Source organism: Mus caroli, chromosome 2, assembly GCF_900094665.2.
Source record: "Mus caroli chromosome 2, CAROLI_EIJ_v1.1, whole genome shotgun sequence".
In the NCBI taxonomy this organism is placed as follows: Eukaryota; Metazoa; Chordata; class Mammalia; order Rodentia; family Muridae; genus Mus; species Mus caroli.
The window spans coordinates 65,175,917-65,199,385 of NC_034571.1; the positions used below are offsets into that span (position 1 = coordinate 65,175,917).

The 23,469-nt window shown below is 43.0% G+C and overlaps 1 pseudogene; it reads right to left on the minus strand.

Annotated features, from left to right (window-relative positions):
• LOC110306148 overlaps positions 1-12,057 on the minus strand; it is a 31,174-nt pseudogene extending 19,117 nt beyond the window's left edge.
• Between the last annotated feature and the right edge of the window lie 11,412 nt (positions 12,058-23,469).

Genomic DNA, 23,469 nt, shown 5'->3' on the forward strand with positions numbered 1-23,469 from the left:
ACTGACTGCACTGACTGCAGTGACCACACTGACTGCACTGACTGCAGTGACCACACTGACTGCACTGACTGCAGTGACCACACTGACTGCACTGATTGCACATACTCAGCAAAAGTGAATGGAACTGAACTGAACTGCACAAGATCAACTGAACTCCACTGCATTGTACTGAACTGCACCTGACAGCACTGAACTAAACTCAACTGAACTTCACTGCATTGCTTGAAGTCAATTGAACCCTACTCACTAAACTGCCCCTTGCTCTTGACTCTGCACTGCTCTCAAGTAGCCTCTCTTTCCTGTGGTGTTCTTGTGAGAGTTGGGCATACCTGTCTCTGACTCACTCTGTCAAACCTTTCTCTGACTCATCACTTTGTCTGCCCCTCAATTAAACTTCACTTTCAAACATGACTGCTTCCTTCTACAAACTAACTTTACCTTTATTGCTTGGGATTAAAGCTCTGTAGTGTATTCCAGCCAGGGGACTTAAATGTCAGTCAGTCAAGCCAGATCACATAGATCTAGGTCTTTGGATGTGACCCCTTGCCAGAGTGGACATGTTGCTGCATTAAAACTCCTCTACAGAGTGGGGAGATGACTTAGCTGGTAGAGCCTCACAGGTGTGAAGACTTAAATTCAATACCCAGAGCCGCATAAAAAGTCATGCTTGGTAGTGTATGTTTGTAATCCCAGAGGTAGGGGGCAGAGACAAGCAGGTCCCTGGAAGCTCACTGGACAGTTAGTCTGGCTTACTTGGTGAAGTTCCAGGACAATGAAAAACTTGTCTCAAACAAAAGGTAAACAGAATCTGAGAAATGACACCCAAGGCTGTCCCCTAACCTCCATATTCACTCAGACACTTGTCCAGTCACATATGTACACATATATACTCATACATCAGAAAGAAAGAGTGAGAGGGTGAGAGAGAGATAGAGACAAAGACACAGAGAGAGATGAAAGGGAGATGGGAAAATGTCTTCCTTTTACAAGTGAAAATGCAATCGAAATGCATTCTGGACTAAAGCAGGAAGGTATAATGTCACCTGAAGAAGGCAGCTGCCTCTTAGGTAGCGGGTCTGCATTTTAGCCTGTTCAGTGTTGTTTCCTGGAGTCCTTCCTGCTGCTCAGCAGAAGCTGAGACAGTAGGAGCTCCCTGGCCTCCCTTGGATGGTGAAAAGACCAGGACTGTGCAGAAGATAGCAGATAAAAATTAGAGCAAGCTAAGGTTCTGACCCCTCAGGAAAGACGTACAGGACAAGGGGGTCAGAGCAATGGATCCGTGATTAAGAGTATATGGACTTTAGTTCCCATCATTCTAGTTGGCAGCTGTCTGTAACTCCAGTTCCAAGGTACCTGATACCCTCCTCTGGCCTCAGAGTGAACCTGCATACCACACCCCCACACACTACCTACGTACCTATATACATACATACATACACATAATTTAAAAATAAAATCTTTTTTAAAAACCAAATCAAGAAAAGCAACTTAGGGAAGGAAGGCTTTGCTTTGGTTCACATTTCCAGGGTGCCGTTTATCATGGTGGAGAAGAAGAGAGACATGAATTCTGGGCCTCAGCTTGCTTTCTCCTTTTGTTCTGTTTGGCAGTTAGGATGGGTAAACCACTTTGATTAACCTAATCAACAGAGTCTCTCACAATGTTGCCTGGGGACTTGTCTCTAAGGTGATTCTAGACCCTATCCAGTTGCCATCACAGACTTGAGACCTCGACGGACCATTCCCAGACAAGGAACTAGTTTCAACTTCAGCCAGCTAGTGTGTTCTTTTATATACAGCCCGTCCTCATCTGAGCTGACACAGCTGGGGTGCATCATCTGGGGACATTCCCAGACCTACAATGACTGAGCCCAGGGCTAGCAAGGAAAACAAAAAGCAAGGAGAAAAGTTTGTGTGACAAAACCCCACTGTAAGAAGCATACGCCACATCAGCCTGGTAATGGAGGGTGCCACTATTAAACTGAAAATATCCCTTTACACAGTCCAAAGATGGCAAGGTGGTCCTTTGTCAGACTAGAAAAAAAAATGATTTTAAATCTTTTTACATTGGAGTCTTAGTCCCTGGAAGAAGTAAGGAGTGAGAATAAGCATGGGAGAGGGAGGGAAGCCAAATGGAAGGCTGTCTAAAGGGTTTCAACACACATACCACCCAATTGTCTCCTATAAAGACGTCAGGATGTGGAAATCAATTACAAATGTCACCCACATCCCGAAGCAGGGCCTCTCCACCAAGGGCAGCACATAATAGCAAAACTCTCTAGTATTTTCCCCTGTATCGATTCTAGCTGATTTAGCCCAACATGCACTGAATGGGAGCTGAGTCTCCTCAGAGCTGTGGGGCCTGTTTAGTTACATGTGGTGCCCAGTTGATCACCTTCCTCATGAAAGATGTCATGGACACCCTGCCGTAGGGAGTTCTTTATAACAGCATTCTCTAGAGCAGACTCTACCTAGCAAATACAGAAGCACCACTCACCAGGCAGCTTGGTGGGGAATTTCTCATGCTCCCAGAGATTTCTTCCTGCTGTTGAGCAGGCAGTGATGTGAGTGTTCCTGAGATCTTCTGACAATAAATGGTTGTACCCACGGACCAGGTTGTTCCCCCCCCTGCCAGCCCCCCTGCCACCCACCCCCCCCCACCCCCGCCCCGTGCTCTAGGAAACATCTCTGTGTTTGGCCCCTCACTGGGAATTTATAAAGAGATTTAACTTCTGGAGTAAGACCAGAATCTGACTGTTTCCTTCATACTGCTTCAGGGCACTGGCACTCATTTGTAAAATAAGGTGCTTGGGTGTCCTTTTAAAAATATACTCATCCTTTTAAAATATAAAATATATATACTTATCATTTATTTTATGTGTATAGGTATTCTGCCGGCATGTATGTCTGCCCCTAGGACCCACAGAGGCCATCAGATCTTCTGCAGCTGGACTTACAGATGGCTGTGAGCTGCCATGTGGGTGTTGGGATTCGAACCTGGGTCCTCTGAAAAAAATCAGTTAGTGCTTTTAAACACTGAGCCATCTCTCCAGTCCCAGGTATTCTTTAAGAAAGCTTTCAGTCTGAGAATATTATAATTTGTGGACCTTCTCGTTTGAAATAAAAATTCTGTGCTTTTCCTGTACTGTACAATTATTTTTCCATCTTTTTTGAAGCACAATTGGCAAATAATATTGTGTATATAGAAGGTACCCAGATGGTGCTGTGATAAGTGTATTTCTCGTGAAATGATTGCTACAATGAAGTTGGTTGATAAATTGCTCATCTTATATAGTTACATGAGTGTGTATTACAGAACAGTTAATATGCACTTTCTTACCAAATGTATTTATCCATTAGAGTATTATTAATTATAGAAATTATTTTATTAATTCAACAATTCATGTATTTTGCTCAAAATATGTTTTTTATAATCTTGCCACTGTTAATAGTTTTTTTTTTATTACGTATTTTCCTCAATTACATTTCCAATGCTATCCCAAAAGTCCCCCATTACCACCCCCCACTTCCCTACCCACCCATTCCCATTCTTTTGGCCCTGGCATTCCCCTGTATTGGGGCATATAAAGTTTGCAAGTCCAATGGGCCTCTCTTTCCAGTGATGGCCGACTAGGCCATCTTTCAATACATATGCAGCTAGAGACAAGAGCTCCGGGGTACTGGTTAGTTCATCATGTTGTTCCAACTATAGGGTTGCAGATCCCTTTAGCTCCTTGGGTACTTTCTCTAGCTTCTCCATTGGGAGCCCTGTGATCCATCCAATAGCTGACAGTGAGCATCCACTTCTGTGTTTGTTTGGCCCCGGCATAGTTTCACAAGAGAGAGCTATATCTGGGTCCTTTCAGCAAAATCTTGCTAGTGTATGCAATGGTGTCAGCGTTTGGAAGCTGATTATGGGATGGATCCCTGGATATGGCAGTCTCTAGATGGTCCATCCTTTCATCACAGCTCCAAACTTTGTCTCTGTAACTCCTTCCATGGGTTTTTTGTTCCCACTTCTAAGAAGAGGCACAGTGTCCACACTTTGGTCTTCATTCTTCTTGAGTTTCATGCGTTTAGCAAATTGTATCTTAGATTTGTTTTATTTTATGTGTACAGGTGTTTTGCTTGCTTATATGTCTGTGTGCCACATGCTTGCAGTATCCAAGGAGGCCAGAAGAGGGTATCAAATTCCCTGGAAGTGGAGTTACAGATGGCTCTTAGCTGTAATGTGGAACTGACACCCAGTGAATCTAACCCAGGTTTCCTGGAAGAGCAGCCAGTTCTCTCTCTGTCTCTCTCTCTGTCTCTCTCTGTCTCTCTCTCTCTGTCTCTCTCTCTCTGTCTCTCTCTCTCTCTGTCTCTCTCTGTCTCTCTCTCTCCCATAGAGTCTTTTATGTAGCCTTAGCTGTCCTGGAACTCCCTATGTAGACCAAGCTGGCCTCCAGCTCACAGAGATCTGCCCCTGCTTCTGCCTCATACTTGGAATAAAGCTTTCACTACACCCAGCTTTCAGCCATCTTTCCAACCCCATTGTTAATATTTTGTGTACACTTTCCAGACATTATTGTCATCTTTTATTATTATTATTGTATGTGTGTGTGCACAAGTGTGTGTCTATACATGCTTGTGTATGTGCAAGTGTGTGAGTGTGTGTGTGTGTGTGTGTGTGTGTGTGTGCCCACGTTGTCTTGCAGTCAGAGGACAACTAGAAGAATCACCTCTCTCTTTCCACTTTCTATGGGTACTGGGGATTGAGCTCAGGTGTTCACTGCAAGCACCTTTAACTTCTGAGTCACCTCACCACCCCAGTGTTTCATCTAAGCATAATTATGTTAGAAATCATCTTATGTTATAAAACCAACTTGCATCATATTAACTATGCCACAGTACTTTCTCACTAAGCACAATACTCAAACCAAAAAAGGATATTGAAAATTCCCCAATATTCAGAACCCTTTTTCTTTATTAAAGATATCTGCACATAGCCACTTCAAATATAGCATTCTAAGAATATACCAAGATTTATTATACCAAAGTCTTGGCTATTGTAAATATTTCTCTCTATTGAACACTCCTATAAACCTTGTTTCCTCCAGGAAGATTACTAAAATGTAAAAACTGTCAATGTGAGGCCTGCCTGGGCTATGCAGTGACGCCCTGACTCATAAAGGTGGACAGGGAAAGACAGTGAGTTATGGGAATCTGGGTTTTCCTGCAAAATATGCAACCTCCATCCTGATACTCATCCACTCTTTATGGTTTTAGGTTGTTTTGGTTGGGTGGGTGGGTGGGTGGTTGGTTAGTTGGTTGGTTTGGTTGGTTAGTTTGATTATTTTGATTGGTTGATTGGTTGTTTTGATTAGTTGATTGGTTGGATGGATGGCTGTTTTTATCAACTATTTTTTTAAGTACACTGAATCAGTAATTATGCTTTTCAAAACATGTTTATCCCTCTAGTAAACTATATTCATATAGCATTTAGGTTTGTTCCTTTAAGGCTCAAGAAGCATCAGGAAGACCGGGCATTCCATCTAGAATAGTTAGGTTGGAAACACACAGTACTCAGCAGAATGGGGGTTGATGGAGGGACTTCCTTAGATCATAGATCATTTAGAGCCACAAGATGACACACAGGATCGTATCCACAGCTGCAACATGCCCTAGCTTCTCTGGAGCTGGGGGAACTGAGAGAAGCCAGTTTCCAGACTACTCACTCTATGGATTTTCCCCCCAGGCTAAGGCACCGAGGCTCTGTGCCACATGGCGTCGGTGGCAATGGGACATGAGGCCATTTTCACAGTGATCTATTATATTACAAAAGCTTAATGCAAAAACTGTAGACTATTGACTGAGAGAAATGGAAACTTTGGAGTGTGAGCACATAGCAGCTGTTTGGTCACTCACTGCTGCTAACTCGGAGAAGGTCTCAGAATCCCTGGAGACCCTCCCTTGTCCCTGAAACACGTCGTTTGAAGAGCACAAAGCCAGATCACGACTTCAGTCACGTGCCTCGGCCTCAAGATGGGAGGTAGGACAGTAAACAAGGCCTGCTTTTTTAGGACTTGCTCACATTGAGGCCTGGATTTGTAGGCATTTTTCACATTTTCTAATTCCTCACCCTCACCCCTCTCTTCTTCCTGTGAGTTTTGTTGTTTTGGACCTGAGGCTAACGCTACGGCTCGCAGCTTCCAGGGCCAGGATAGACAGTAGGAGATATTTCGAAATGTCTCCGGCAAATAAATAATAGCCATCTGGGACACAGACCTTTGTTTCAGCAGTTCGGGAGAATTCATTCTCGGTAGAGAAAACTCATTTGCTCATGGCAGCAATTCAAGCTGCTAGCTTCCCAGAGAATATTGCCGGAGCCAAAGCCTTTCTCAGCTACGGAGGTCAGAGGTGAAGCAACTGTGCTTACAGGGCAGAGCATTTTTATGGATCCCCTTGGCTTTCTGCTCTCTTCTTTACAGCTGATTAACACTCAATGGCCATTTCTTTTAAAAAAGAAAAATTCAATTCCTAGGTTTAATTAACTTCCCTATCGCCTCTTGCTGGAAACCTTACACAATGGCGAGAGGGAGACTTTAGAATCCTTGATTTCCATCAAGGTAATTCTCTGCTGCAGCTCGATAACTTCCAAATATGATCTCAAGGCTGGATGCCGCAATAAGGCCTGGACGTAGCATTTGGTTAGCTTAAACGAAGACTCCCAGAAGCTGAGTTAGTGTACCCATCTCAGGCGATTGGAGCCAGCAACTTTTCTGCTTAAGACGGACACTTTACCGCCCCCCCAACCCCTCCCCACACTGTGGCGCCGGGCGAACAAAGAGGGGGAACTGGAGAGAGAGCCCCTGCTCCCAGAGATCCCAATTCTCCGTGCCCCCGGGACAAGACACGGAGACGAAGGGGGAAGGACCCGAACCGCAAGGGCTGGAGAGCCCGCAACTCGCACTCTCTGCCCCCAAGACCCCCCACTTCATAGCTAAGCTAAAATCTGTCTTCTCTTCCTCTCCCATCCCCAGGTTCACTGACTGCACGGGTTCTGTTGTCGTTAGTTTGAACAAACAGTGGGTCATTTCTGTCTATACCTCATTCTTTGAACACTTAGGAAACAAATGTTTATGGGGTACTAAAAGAACATAGCTTACCCTATATACAAAGGGTATACAAAAAGCAGCTGTAAATTTAAACAATCGTACACATTTTATCCTTATTCCAGCTCTTCGGTACTGTAACATTGAAGTAATGCAGTATTTAAAGAGCTGAGAGCATGAACACTGTGCCAAATTGCCTGCTTTCACATAAGCTATGACCTAAGCTCAAGCTGAATATGTTCATATAATGTAAGGGTATAAGAACAGTCTCTACCTTGGGGTTATGCCATCAATCAGTTAATAACAGAAAACAATCATGACAATTCCACGGTGGGCTTCATGATGCACTTGTGAGCTCTAAATAATAAACATGGCTGCTGGTTCGTCTCCAATCCAGCTGATGCCAGCTTTATACCTTACTGTGTCTGTCTTTTTCAGTCTCCTGTTACTTCCTGTCAGATCTCCCATGCCTTGCAGGCCACAGGAGAGAGAGAGAGAGAGAGAGACAGAGACAGAGACAGAGACAGAGACAGAGACAGACAGAGACAGAGACAGACAGAGAGAGAAACAGAGAGACACAGAGGGAGAGAGACAGACAGAGGGAGGAGAGACCCTGTTTCAAGAACCAAAGGGAAATTAATTAAAGATAATTAATTAAATAAGCAAAACAAAAATAAACCTTACTTTGATGGAATTCGTTATATTTCAAAGTACTATCAACAGCTGAGGTCCAAAATAACAGCCTTAAAATTGTCTTCAGTACTTCAAAGTTTCAACTAACGCAAAGCCAAGTTCTATCTGCACTAAGGTTTAGTTAATTTTAACACTGGTCTAATTTTAAGCCTAAATACATTTAGTTTGAAAGAAGGATATTTTAGTTATAAGTGTTGAGCTGAAGGCTTTGATGTATAATGGGATTATCTGAGTATGAATTAAAATGAACAGATTTCCATTACGACGCATGGAGGAAAGCCTGACTACTCCCTACATCTACCATCTCAAAACAGAAAACAGATGAGGATCCAGTCAGACTCATGGCTTCCCTGCACCCATCAAGGCAGACCCTGTACCCATGCTGCTAGACTCTGCAATGGCTTTCAAGAAATTCCACCAAAACCATCCAGACAAACTGAACGTCCAGACATCCTCTTTCCATTTATGATCCAGCGTCCCCATAACCTTAGCTCCAAGTTTTATTATGTAGAGGGGATAGAGTTGGGCAGCCTTCTTCGGGGCTCATAGCATTTCAGGGGAGACTGTCAAGAATTCTTACCAACATTCTGACTCAATGGTTTTGGGAGCTAGGGAGACAGATCTCATATTTCAGCCCTGGGGAAACATTTTCCAGATTAGCACTTGGCCTTCATTCACTCTCAGCTTGTAAACTCTTCTGACTCAATGGAGCATGCTGTTCGCATATGGGCAGGATTCTCTATCAGCACTGGGGGAAGAAGTCCTGTTTATCCGCAAGAGACACTTCCTCACTTCGCACTTCTCACTAATTGTGGCTGTTAAGTTTTCCGAATCCTATCAGAAGAGCAGCTCATTAACTTTAATTATTTTTCAAATTCATTGGCTCCATTGTAGACTGACGCTGGCAGGTGCCAGTGAGTTTTTATGGCAGAAATTAATTAACAAGTGAGTGGAAGGCCTTGGTAGCTGATATGTGTATCTTCTCCCCATTTGACCAGTTGAGAGTGGACCTCAGACCCTACAAACCAGAGGGAGGAAAGATACAAAGTGAGTATCCAGGACACAAGAAAGCCACCTCCAAGGTCCAACCAGCACTGTGGCACGTGGTTTGTACTCCATTGTCGGTCCAATCAAGTTGTTATGAGTCCTACATTCAGAAAGCCCACAGGTCTAGTTACCATATCATCTCCAGCGGGTGTCTACGTCTAGTTGAATCTAGATAGAATCCGACAACTAAATTAGACTCTCTCTGCGTGCAGCCTGTTAAAATTTGCTTCCAATGGCCCAGGCAAGTCCTGCTCCATGGCATATCCCTCATGTTCTTTTCTCATCAATGTGGTTAATCCTCTGTTGCAAACCCATGTCTGTTCCAGCTACTCTTCTTTAAAAGTAATTTTTGGGGAAAACAAAGAACCAGCACTCCTCACCATACTATCCATTCATAGGATCTCTCTCTCTCTCTCTCTCTCTCTCTCTCTCTCTCTCTCTCTCTCTCTCAGCATTTTATGTCATAAGACATGCATAATATTTAACTAAAATTTCTACAGGTATCCTCTCCAACGATTTCAAAGATATATCAATGAGGATGCCAGGTCTAGCATTGATTGTAGCAAGTAAACATTAGAGATGCAACAACAACAAATTCCCACAGTCAGTATAACAAATAAGTAAATAAGTCAACCCACTAGAATGTTAACAGACCCAGAAATGACGTTACTGGACACCCAACAGAAAAATGTTTACCATACACTATGTGCTACAAAGGACAGACGGCGTTAGTCTAGTCTTCAATATTGATATGAATTTATACCATTTGTCAGGTTCACAGCAACACTTTAATTTTCATTCCTGTATATTCTCACATTTTAAAAAACCTTCTGCATTGAACACCTGTCACTCTTGTATTCAGAGTAAGAACTTACATTTTTTTTTTCAAATAAAAGGCAAAGCAGCATAGCACAGCATCACTGCAGCAGTTTGTATGACCAAGCCCTGTTCTTCCTAATAGTCACAAGGAAGGCATCTGTGACTCATGGAGGGGCCTGAGTAGTACGCTGGGATATTTTGCATAGGTGGTTCCCATTAATCATGACCATAGTCCTATAAGGTGGACATTGTTGTCCTTATCATTATGAAGGAGGATATAATAAAATAAATTCAGTATCTTAATTTATCTCAACTACACACTGACTACAGAGCCAGAATCCACATCATCCAGTGTAGTGATGGTTAATCTAATCTCAGATGTCATGGTGATGAGAGCCAGGATTACCTGGGAGAGCTGCCTCTGGACTTGCCTGTCAGGGGTCGGGATTTACCTTAATTAAATTAACTGACATGGGAAGACCTGCCCACTGTGGGCAGCACCATTCCCTGAGGTCCTGGACTATAAAGAAGTGAGCTAAAAGGCTGCATTCATTCCACCACCCTTCCTGACTATGAACACAATGTGACCCGCTCAAGCTCTCACCACTGTCATTTCCCCACTATCATGGACTGTAGTTGAACTGTGAGCCACAGCAAACCCTTATTCCCTTTAGTTGCCTTTCTCAGGGTATTTCGCCACACTAACAGAAAATTAACTAAGTCTCGTTTCATTAGTTTATATTATACAACCTCATGATTTGGATAATGATTAAATAGTTCTATCAAATGAAAACATAAACTAAAAATACACCGACACGTGGAAAAAATAATATATTTACCTGATAGCTTTAAAAATTAAATATTTTGGATACATATGATGTATGTATGCCCTGTCCCCAATTCCGTTCTGTTCTCTTCCACCCAGAGGTAAATATTATCTCAAATGTGAGACTTATTGTTCCTATGTAAATCATTATTTCCTGGCTACAGATATTCTACCCATAAACTAGAGTGAATTCACCAGTTCCCAGTAAGGAAATTAGCAACAACTCAATGTGTTTCATGCAAAGGGATTTAGTGCTGAGATTCGCTCCAAAAGTTCAGAAAGGCTGGAGAAGTACAAAGCATCATGAGGTTGGTATAATTCCCTCCGTTTGGCCTCCAGGGTAATTCCTTTAGTGCTCAGAAACTGAGCAGTAGAAACTACCTCACCAGACTGCCCTGACCTCTGGCTTTGGCTTGTTTGGGACAATGTGAGGCACTGGCACAAGGCAAAGGGCAGAGGAGGCTGAGGTCAGAGCTTGATTGGGCTCTTTCCTGTCGGGTGGCTAAGGTCAGCAGGGCACTGCTCAGATAGCCACAGAGCCTCTTCTGCTGCTTCGTCCTGCAGCTGGTGGTGTCATGCTGGAAGTACTGCCAGGGACAGAAGAACAAAACCTAAAAACCAAAAGGATGAAATCTCATTCTGCTGATTTCCAGTTTCCCAACAGTGCCTCGAATTGGCAAAACCAAACCAAAAGCCATGATAAGGCAACCTGCCACATGGCGTTATTCACATAGTTTTTAGCCCCTTGGTAGAGGACGGTGTGCAGAGAGGCCACACAGAATCAGTAGAGTTAGAGACAACAGCACAAAACTAACTTTGTTTGATTTTGTTGTTTTGTTTTAAGCCTGGCCTCAAAGTGGGGGATAATGTTGAACTTCAGATCCTCCAGCCTCCACCTTTCAAGTGCTGGGATTACAGACATGTACGGTCACACCCTGCTTTATTATCTGTGTTTTTAAAGCTCCTTGTTAGTCAACATTCTGTTATAGCAAAATGCCTAGGAACCGAAGCACAAAGAGAAAAGGTGTCTTTTGGCTCACAGGTTCAATCCATAATCGGTCCCATTGATTTTGGACCTGTGGTTTGGCAGCACATCATGGCAAAAACATACAGTAGAACACAACATGGCCCAGATATGAAAGAGAGAAGAGACCAGCATCTCCCAATACTGTTCAAGGGCGCATTTCTAAGGACCACAAATCTCCATCAGACCCTACATCTTAAGACCTCATCATTTTCTAATAGCACTGAGCATTTAAGACACAGCCTGGGAGTACACCTACCCAGATTATGCCAATACTCTCCCATCTGATTTAACATCTCTAAGATATACCCATATTGGTGCAGGCATCTCTAATTGATTCATTTTGGCTATAGTACTGAAATCAATAATGGGATTTCTTCATGGAAACTAGTAAAATGAGCAATACAAAGTTACCGAGACAGATGCATGAGTTATGAAGATAATATATGGCAGATGTCAAACAGTGGGTAAAATAGGATCGTAGAAAGTGTGTCCAAATGCTGTTCTTCTCATCCTTCAACACAGATCCATCAGGCGCCTACCATGTCCTTAAGCATTGTGCTTGACACAAAAGACAGAAAATCAAACATGACCTGGGTCCTGCTCTCTAGATGCTGACACAGAAGCAATTAGATATATGGTTTGCATCAGGGGAGACAATGCAACAGGCCATCATTAAATTCAATAAATTAAAAAAGGAGCTACATAGGGATTTCAGCTATAGATTCACAGTTTTCTAGATAGATGAAATACTGTACAACAAGTTGAATATTGAAGTGTATAATAATATTAATAATAACATCCAAGTGCTTATTTTCAGAATGTGAAATAGATTAACTTCTTTTTGAAAAAATAAAATATTATCACAAGTTAGATTTAAAAAAACAACTGAGAATGTGTCAAAACCTCACTTGAAATACTTGGGAAGCGTTCTTAATAAAAACCTTAAGCAAAATAAAATAAAATAAAAACCTTAAGCAAGATTAATGGGAAATTATCTTGGGCAGTGGTGGCTCATGCTTTTAATCCCAGCACTCAGGAGGCAGAGGCAGGCGGATTTCTGAGTTTGAGGCCAGCCTGGTCTACAGAGTGAGTTCCAGGACAGCCAGGGCTATACAGAGAAACCCTGTCTCGAAACCCCCTCCCCCCCCAAAAAATCTTAGCGTGACAGACGAGTGACCAAGCACCTCAAGCAAGCATCTCATTACGTAATGCCGACACTCTCTTGAAGTCCGACCAGGAGGAAGGCTGCAGTAAGCACCACCTTTTGGACTCTACAATAGTAAGTTGGGAAGACGTGAAAGAAGCTGAGGAGGTGATTCATCAGGAGCGAACTTACCTGAGGACATGAGGCCCCAGCTGGATCCCCAGTAGTAAAGGGGGAAATGAATATTATATATTTTAAACAAATAACAGAATACATATTATTTAAGTATTATTCAGACATTGCTTCCTGTGGGAATTAGCTTCATCAATGTGACACAACTTAGAATCACCGAGGAAGAAAATCTCAATGAAGCCGTGATTGTCTTAGTTAAGTTCATTGATGTGGGAAGATCATAGGATGCCCACTGTGGTCACAACCATTCCCTAGGAAGGGAATCCCAAACTATATAAGACCAGAGAAATGTAGCTGAGGGCAAGCAAGCCAGCATGCATGCATCCATTTCTTTCTGCCCTTTGTCTTTAGAAAATGAAACTTTGTAAAGATGGTGCTATAGACATTAAGGCCTGTGTCTACTTATTTTTACTATTATGTTTGGAACAAGAGTTTTAAAACCTGTGGGGCAGTGATGGCACAGACCTTTAATCCCAGCACTTGGGAGGTAGAGGCAGGCGGATTTCTGAGTTCTAGGCCAGCCTGGTCTATAGAGTGAGTTCCAGAACAGCCAGGGCTACACAGAGAAACCCTGTCTTAAAAAAAAAAAAAAAAAAAGCTTTAACCTATGACTCGTGCATTACAATTGCATCCACCACAGATCCCTGCTGTTGTTGCCACCAACAATTTATCCTGTCAATTTTTCTGCCAGTTTGGGTAGACTGAACTCTGGAAAATGCTCAGCAGTCTGAGTAGGTGAGTTAAAGCAAAGTGGAGACATCTTGGCTATTGGCCTCAGATGCTATATGACGACATTCTTAGCCATTTGTTGGTGGAAACCTACAGAATAGATACAGCTAACTTCTTTAGGTTTAGTCAGATTCCTCCTGTCCCCAGACAATCGCTTAGAAATACTAACATAGCAATATTGTCAACAATACTTCAGGTGAAAACCTACAAACTTCCCTAAAATATATTTGTAATTACAGACATTCTCCCAGCCAGCTCAGAGATTTTAAAGACAACAACAGTTAAGCCCTGGCTCCTCTTCTCTACTTGGCTCCATGCAGGATTGTGAAATAAGACAAAATAAGACAAAACTTCAGGGTAGCCTCAGTGTTCTTCTTCAAAGCCCTGGTCTCATTTCTCCTTCTGCCAGCCTAGCAGGACAGGTGAGAGTATAAACACACACCCAGCCCTTAGCTCTGTCTCCACTCCAAAAAGGAATGGAATGGAATCTCAGGGTGGCTAAAAAACATCGGCTTTGGAATCAACGGGTGTGGATCTCAACTCAGATTTGGCCATTCGCTGGCTCTGGAATCTTGAGTAAGTCGCTTAATCTCTCCGGGGCCTTGATTTTGTAAAGTGAGTGTAATAATACCCACCTGGAATTAACAATGTCCAGATGGCGAGGGCTGATGGAAACAAACTGTCAAAGGAGATAGAAGGGCACAGCAGTCACACAGCACACAGACGCCACAGTTACCTCTGAGGTTGTCAGTGCAGAGGGGATTTCTAGACTTGAGGTCAAAATTGCTGCTTCTGGTTCTGCTACATATCAGCTTCTGTGACTGAGTCAAGTCACAATCTCTCTCTTCCTTCCCCTAAAAGAATAGAATAAAAGCCCTTGCCAGAGGACCAAACAAAAAGTGTCACTGCTCCACAACACAAATGGCAATGTCCGTTGCCAGGGTGCCTAACGCCTTGAAGATGCTGATGCGAAGGGTGCTGAGGATTATTAGCACGGCGCCTGTATTAGTTGCTTTTCTGTTTCTGCGATAAAAATATCCTGACCTGACAAAAAGGTAAGTTTTGGAGGAGTTTATTTTGGCTTACAGCTCCAGATGGGACACGGTCCCTCATGACAGGGAAGAAAAGCCAGCAGGAGTATGTGGCCAGGTCAAAGGAGACAGCAGCCTTCTGGCAGTCAGGAAGCAGACTGATCACATTTCATCCACACACAGGGGGCAGGAAGACACTAGGAAGTAGAGCCGAGGTATAAAACCTCAAAGCTTTCTTCACAGTAACACACTTCCTGCGGCAAGGCTCAACTGCCTGAAGTTTCTGTAACAACACACACACACACACACACACACAAGGACACTAGCTGGGGACTGAGGGCTCAAACACAGGAAAGAATGGGGGACATTTCATATTTCAAGCCACAACAGTAATACAGAAGATTATCTAAATCACAGATGAGGCCCTTAATACAGCTGTCCAGCCTTCCCTCCAAGTACATCTCCAAGATATATTTGTTTGACATCGGTTCTTTTGGTGCACAGAGTATTTAAAACAAGAGTAATTCATTGATAAAAGTGGTGGATCTCATATGAGGAGGGTTTGTTTGTTTGTTTGTTTGTTTGTTTGTTTGTTTTTTCGAGACAGGGTTTCTCTGTATAGCCCTGGCTGTCCTGGAACTCATTTTGTAGACCAGGCTGGCCTCAGACTCAGAAATTCGCCTGCCTCTGCCTCCCGAGTGCTGGGATTAAAGGCGTGTGCCACCACACCTGGCTGAGGAGTTTTTAACTCTTCTTGAAAAACCATATTTGACAATACTGGTAGCCAGGTCACTTAGAAAGGAATTGAAATGTCCAGTTTCCCATGTCCCACACTATGGCCCTTTCTCTGCCCAATTCATTCTGGCTACGGAGGAATGAATTCGTGACACTTGTTTACATGACTAATTATTAATTACAGCATTACTAACAAACAGTGCATCAACATTTACAAATGGCATTCCATCCACACCAGAGCAGATTCATTGTTTTCTTATTAATAACACCACTCTCACCCAGTTATATATCAGTACACTTTCTTTTCTATTTTTATTACATATTTATTTATATATGTGGGGGGAAGGTCAGGGGCTCATGGGTATATGGGAGACTATCAGAAGAGGACCTGGGGGAGTCAGCTCTCTCCTTCCATCATGTGGGTCCCAGGGGTCAAACTTAGGTGTCTGGCTTGATGTGCTGAGCCATCTTGTTGGCTCACAGTACACTTCTTAGGAAACAGCTTGATTCATAGTTATCAAGCTGAGAGTTTTGCCTAATCCTAGACATGGCCCCATGGTATTCTCCAAGGGAAAATCATTTGTTAACAGCATCATGGAAGGAAAGAGTTTATCTTAACAGTAAACAAAGAATCCCCTTAGGATTTTCAGGCACCTTCAGGGATACTGTCTTTTCAAGCCCTTTGTACCCTGCAAGTCCCTTGACACCTTGTGTGGCCTTTAGATAAGAGACCTTCAATGTTTGCCTTCTCACACTGCTGTACACACTGTACTTTAACAACGTGATTGACATTGTCCTACGATACAGAACAAGGGTCAAGGAAAAGTAAATGGCCCCAGATGGTAAAATAAGCTTTTCTCCACCACTCAAAACCGCAGAGCAACTGTCAGCCTCTTCCACGATATGACAGAATCTGGTGCGGCTATGTTTCACATCTTCACAATATAAAGGGAGAAAATTCAAAACAGCCCATCCAGCAAGCAAGGTAAGAATCAGGAGAAGGTCATCGGAGTTCCTGCTGCACTAATTGCTGGGCTCTGTCTGTATCTTTCATCTTCAAAGGACCCACAGGTAATAATCAATGTAAGCCACAGCCCTCGAGTCAGGCAAAGTTGCTGGAGGATTCAGCAGAGGAGACAACTGAAAGAGGCAGAGCTGGGAAGGCTGCCTGAAGCAGGGTCTTTCATCTGCAAAAAGCCAGACAGGCTACTTTCAACAATAAAGATTTTAGGTAAAAACTGACCTGGTAATAAGAATGATAGGCTGTCAAGTCAGGCAATGGACAACTAGGGCCTTTAATCCCAGCACTCAAGAGGCAGAAACAGGTAGATTCCCATGAGTTCAAAGATCAGCCAGGGTTACACAGTGCGACCCTATCTCAAAAAGAATTTGTTTTTGAAAAAAAAGAAACCTAAGGAGAAAAACCTTCACAATCTGAGTTTGCTGTTCAATTTTTATATTAATAGCAAAATATGATAAATTGGACTTTATTCAAATTTTAAAGTTTTGTAATGATACTGTTAGGAGCATGAAAACTGGAGAAATATTTATAAGTCACATTCCTGGTAAAAATTCATATCCAGAGCATACAAATAACATATAAAACTTAACAATACAAACCTAAACAACCTAATTTAAATATAAGAGAGGACCTGAACAGACACTTCAATGGGGAAGGTACAAGGATGGCAGATAACTCATGAAAGGCTGCCTAATCAATGGATTATCAGGGAGATGGAAATTACATACTGCTATACACCTAATAGAACAGTGAGCCCCCCAAAAGCAGGCGGCACAGCAGCTGCCTATGCTAAAAGCACATAGTCTGTTCACTGACATCAGCAGCAACAACACCAACATACATACACATACAACGTGATAAGCAGCAAACGGGGCTGCGGATGCAGAGTAATGGATGCTAATGTATTGCAAGAAGATATGTAAATCAGTGCAGGCACTTCACCCGTCATCTTCCTTCTTTCTTTCCTTTCTCTTTTCCTTCTTTTCTTTTTATAAATACAGTCTCACTAGTACCCCTAGATGGCCTGTATCAGCTATAGAAGCCAGGCTGACATCAAATTCACAGAGATCTGCCTGCATCTGTCTCTACCTCTGTAGTGCTGGGATTAAAGGCATATGCCACCTCATCTGGATCAAGTAAAGCTACTTAATTTGTTTGTTTGTTTAATGTATGTGAATGTTTTGCCTTGATGTGTGTATATACACTGCCATACCCTAACCGGTGCCTTAGGTCAAAAGGTGTTGGATTCCCCTGGGATTAAAAGTTATTTATATGAGCTATCATATGGGTGCTAGAAGTTGAACTTGGGTCCTCTGCAAGAACAAGTGCTCTTAACTGCTGAGCCATCTGTCCAACCCCAATAATAGCCACTTTTAAAGACACTTGTGCCTGGAGAGATGGCTCCGAGGTTAAGAGCACTGACTGCTCTTCTAGAGGACCCAGGGTTTGATCCCCAAGATCCACGTGGCAGCTCACGATCATCTGTAATTCCAGATCTAGGGATTATGACAACCCGCCTCTGGCCTCCATGGCACCAGGCAAATAAGATAGATAAGTATGAAAAACACCCATATACATAAAATAAAAAGATAGCTTGCAGTTGTTTATAAAGATAAATATAAACTTAGCCATATATATCCCCCAAATCTCTCTTTTATTTCTACTCAAGTAAATGAAATGTATGTCCACACCAAAACATATACACTATTGCTATAGTAGCTTCATTGATAATTAAACAAACTGGAAACTATGTATCTTTGAACAGGCAAATGGCAAAAAAGTAGAATGCCCTTAGATCATGCAATAAAATTCACAGCACATCAATATTTTGTTTGACTGTATTGTTTCCTTTTCAGACAAAGTCTCATATAGCTCTGGGTGTATCTAAATAGTGTTTTACTGCTGTGAACAGACACCATAACCAAGGCAACTCTTTTTTTAAAATATTTATTTATTTTAATTTATATGAGTACTCTGTGGCTTCTTCAGACACACACCAGAAGAGGGCATCGGATCCCATTACAGATGGTGGTGAGCCACAATGTTGTTGCTGGGAATTGAACTCAGGACCTCTGGAAAAGCAGTCAGTGCTCTTAACCGCTGAGCCATCTCTCCAGCCCACCAAGGCAACTCTTATAAGGACAACATTTAATTGGGGCTGTCCATTATCATCAAGGCAGGAGCCATGATAGCATCCAAGCAGTCATGGTTCAGGAGGAGCTGACAGTTCTACATCTTCATCTGAAGGCTGCCAGGAGATGACTCGCTCCCATGTGGTTAGGAGGAGGGTCTCCTTGCCCAAAACCCCACAGTGACACACTTCCTCCAACAAGGCCACACCTACTCCAACAAGGCCACACCTCCTAATAGTGCCACTTCCTGGGCCAAGCATATTGAAACCAGCATGGGGTGACTTCTAACTTGCAGAGTAGCTGAGGATGAGGTCCTCTTGACTCTACCTCCTAAGCACTGAGATTATAGCTGCTTGCCACCATACCTGGCCTCTCTCTCTCTTAGAAAAAATATTTATATATTAATTAATTTTAAGAAGACTTCTCCCATAGCCCAGGCTGGCCTTGAACTCTTACTCCTTTTGCCTCTTCCACCTCAAAAATGTTATGTCAAAGGCATGAATATATATATATATATCTACCATATATGTATATCATATATATTAAATGAATTTTTATAAATGAAAGAAACTAGATTTAAAAGGCTATATATTGTATGATTCTAAGCTGGAAAGCTCAAAATCATGAAATCATAAGAGTAGGAAAAAAGATGAGTGGTTTCCGGAGTCAAAGGGAGGAGTGATTAGCCAGGGAACACATGTACAACTTGAGCAACATAACCTGCCATTTTTCATTTCACCAGCAAAGAACAACAGTGCTAAGCATAGAATGAACACACACGGGGCCATGCTGGTATAAATAAATGACGTAACAAATAAATGACAGACAAGGAAGAATTAAATAATTTAAGCATGTAATTTTTCTTCCCCCAAAATGTCTGCTCCTCACTCCTTAAGGATGCCTAGACACAGTGACTTGCTTCATTGGGAAAAAAACAAATAGTAGCTTACTATTAATCAGACGGGCAAGCATAGGGAGTAGTTTAGAAACCTGGGACTCCTCTTGGCTTGGGGGATGAACACAGCCCTCATCTACAATGCACTTGGCAGCTTAGGACCTCTGCCTGCATGTACTATGCACACACACCCCTCTCCCAGCAAAGTCCCCCAAACACAGGACACCCACCTGCTTCAAAGTACATGCACACCCACTCCAAACAATGACATAACTCTTCCTCCCCTTAACCACTGTCAGTCATGGTTTCTAGTCAGTCCTACTTTAGTACTATTCAGGTAGGAGCATATGGAAACCAGTCCATCCTAAATTGGTTTGGGGCATAACTGCAGTAAAACAAACTGGCCTCTACATCAATTTTTAGAAAGACTCTCCTATTTATCATCTTCGCCCATCCAATTGGCATGTATATAGTTGAAATCAGATGCATCGTGGGAAGGGACATGTCTATCAAAACAGAGAACCACCTGGCACTAAAGCCCTTAGCAACCAGACAGGTCCTTTTCTTGAACATCATAAAAGGAAGCCTCCAGTCAGAGCCTTTGAGCCTGTCACTCACGTGGCTGCCATCACTCTAGCCAGCGTTTCTGGTTTGTGCCATGGCTTTGCTTTTGAATAGTTTCATGGCTACTCTGTAGATCTGAGTGTACCTGTATTTCAATCCTTGCATAAGAAACCAAGACCCTGCAAGCACCTGGCCCAGAGTCTGTCTATGGGTATGGTTAAAGATAGACAGCATTGTAAGTAGGCAGGTTGACATGGCTAACAGTAAGCCATGCTCACAGCACATAATCCTGATACGACAGTGAGAATGGACTCCCCTTCTCTAGGGCTACTCTACAGAACCCATAACCCTGGAAATAACCATGATCCATAAACCATAACCATGAGGGAAACAGTGGACATGCCCAGAGAGAGTATATTCTTTAAAGGATCTAAACAAGGCTTTGGTGACTGTCATGGTCATGAAACACGGGGAAGCTCAAGACATAGTCATAAGCCAGAGAAGATGTGAGGAATAGCTGTGATGTAGGATTGTGGGATTGAATCAGTGAGACGTGGTCGGTGTAGGGGTGGGGAGAGTATGTGGAAAAAATGGTTAAATCAGAGAGGAGTATAGACTTCAGTTCCTGACACAAATGTGTGCTTCCTGGTTTTGACTAATGCTCCATGTTCCTGTAAGATATGAACAATGGGAAAAACAGAGTGAAGAGCACACAAGAACTGTGCACTGTCTGCAGCTTTTCTGCGGCCTTAAGAACAGTCCCAAGATAATAAAAGCTTGTTTCAAAAATAAATGGGCCAAGCATGATAGTACACTCCTGTAACCTGGGGCCGCTGAGGCAGAATTGTGAATTCAAGGCCAGCCTGGGCTACATAGTGACTTCCAAATCAGCTTGAGCTACCCACTGAGACTTTGCCTCATTAAATAAATAATTTTTGACAATAGGAAACATTAAAGGCACACAAGAATGTCAGGACCATTTGAGTCTGGTGAGCATTCACTTTCCCACAGGATCTGTCCCAGCGCTAAATAAGCCCAGGTTTATCAGACCTTGCTTTCATGAGGAAGTTCTCAAACTTGCTGTGTATCAGGATCACCTGAGTACCACCTCTGAAGAGGACAGAGCAGCGCTTGGACTTTTACCTTTTTATAGAGTTCCTGGTTCCCACCCAGGGTGGAAAGCCAACACTCTACCACTCCCTGTTAACATCACACAAATCTGCATCCCTTCAACGCTACCTACACAGAAGCTGTTCTGTGTCAATCCTCTGTCACTACCTAAGCACAGCTAAGCACAGGGCAAAACACCCTCCACAGCTGCCATTCTGATATGCAAATATGAGAAATGGTGTTTCTCTTCGAGTTTGCCAGTTCCCAGACAGCAATCTGTTCATTGCTCAGCCCAGCTCTCACTCCGTGTGTTTTATGAGCAGAATCCTGCTACATTGCTCCTTCCTGGGTACCAATCCTATGGAGTCATACACTGCCCACAGGTCATCAGTCCCTATAGTCCTGGCAGTGGCCGCTGGGCTTCTGTGGCGTTAACATGACTATTTTGCTAAGTAGCAAAGCAGACTACATGAGGAAGGGGTTGCCATGTGGACTGACCCCTTATCTGATCTCTTCAGGAAGGAGCCAGACCTTCCAGGTTACGGGCAGGGAGGGATAAGGCTGCACTCGTCCGTATGAACAAAGGTGTCCCCGCCATCGTGAGCTGCTTACTGATGATGATAGTTCAGAACCAACAAAACCCAGATGAAATGCATAAAGGCTGGTTCTAGGAAGTAAGCCGCTTCTGGTTTGATTGATTGGTTTTAGCCGTAGGTATCTGGTTTGGTTTTTGGTTTTTGCAGAAGCTCACTTTCCTGCTGCCTGTGATGTTTTCAAAATGCCAACTTGCCTGCAGCAGATTCTGACTCAGACTGTGACTGACATGGCCAATAATTTCCCATGTGTTTTCCTCCACTGTGTTGAATTTATTTACATTCGCTGTGGCGGCATCCTCGGGATCTTATTCATTACCTTCCATTTGAGCATATGCCCCAACAAAAATGAAGAAGGCAGACTGATACCAGGAACAGGAGTAACGGGTATATTTTTTTAAAGTTCTCAAATCTGTACCTCACCTGTTAGTAACTGCCACACAACAGACATATTGATGAGGCAGAATTAGAAGCCACATTAACTGTTCGTGAAGTTATTTAATTCAAATCAGTAATGTTTTAACGTTTCCTCCTCCTCTTCCAGGAAAATGTGGGAAAATAAGAGGTTGAGGCAGGGCATTTGCACATGCCAAGCAAACACTTCCTGACAAATACTAACACCATGTTCCCCACCATAAACTCAAGATCTAATAGTGAAAGGATGCTACCATACCAGACCTGCTCCAGGCTCTACCACTGAGCTACATCCCTCAGCCCTCAAAAGCTGGATTCTTAGCCCAACTAAAAGGCAAGCCTATGGTGATGGCTGAGATGATACCAGAAACTAAGGAGCTAACTGTTCCAAGAGCACACAATGAGCAGAGAGCTAGTCTGAATTTCTGGGGTAAATAGGTTCATTCAAGATGGGCCATAAAAGACAGTGAGGATTTTTCCTGGTATGAGAAGTGCAGGAATGGTATGAATTAAGTCATGCATGAATTAAGTCAAGCTAAAACGTGTTTGTCAGAGAGGAGATCATCTCTGTTTCTGCTCACTTGGATGTCCCTCTTACCATGGAGTTGACTTGTGCTGCTGCTGCTGATGATGATAATGATGATGATGAAGATGATTCCCTCACTCATAGCTAGAGTTTCCAAGCTGTCATCATGGACAAGGGACCAGCAGCTCTCCAGGAATCTTCTGAGCTTCTGGCAGCAGATTGGAACGACTGAGGCACCCTGACTTGTGGATTGAGTAACCACTGGTTGTCAACTCGAAGAGAGAAGCAGCCACTGTGGGGCTACTTGACGCATTCAGCCCCAAGGACCAAGTGACTACCGGGTTCTCAGCTCTCAGGTGTGATTCTTCTCTTGTTACTATTTTAAGCTGACAGATTAAATTTACATATACTATTTAGATTTATATATGCTATTTTAAGTTGACACATTTATATATGTGTATATATCCAAATTTATACACAAACACACCCATATATACATACATATACATATGTGTTTCTCTGTCTGTCTGTCTCTCTCTCTCTCTCTCGTGCGTGTGTGTGTGTGTGTGTGTGTGTGTGTGTCACTGTGTACTCTGGTCTCACTTTCTAACTTATTTCCTTAAGACAGGGTCTCTAGGAACCTGGCACTAGGCTGGTGACCAGCAAGTCCCCAAGCTCTTTCTGTGTCTACCTCCCCAGTTCTGGGGCTACAGACTCCTGCAGCAATGGACTGGCTTTTTATGTGCGTTCTGGAGATCTGAACTCGAGTCTTTGTGCTTGCCCAGTGAATGACTTCACCCTGAGCCATCTCCCAACCCCTAAGCTAAAACTTTGGCATCTGAACATATCAGTACCATGAAGGAGATTATTAACTGCCCAG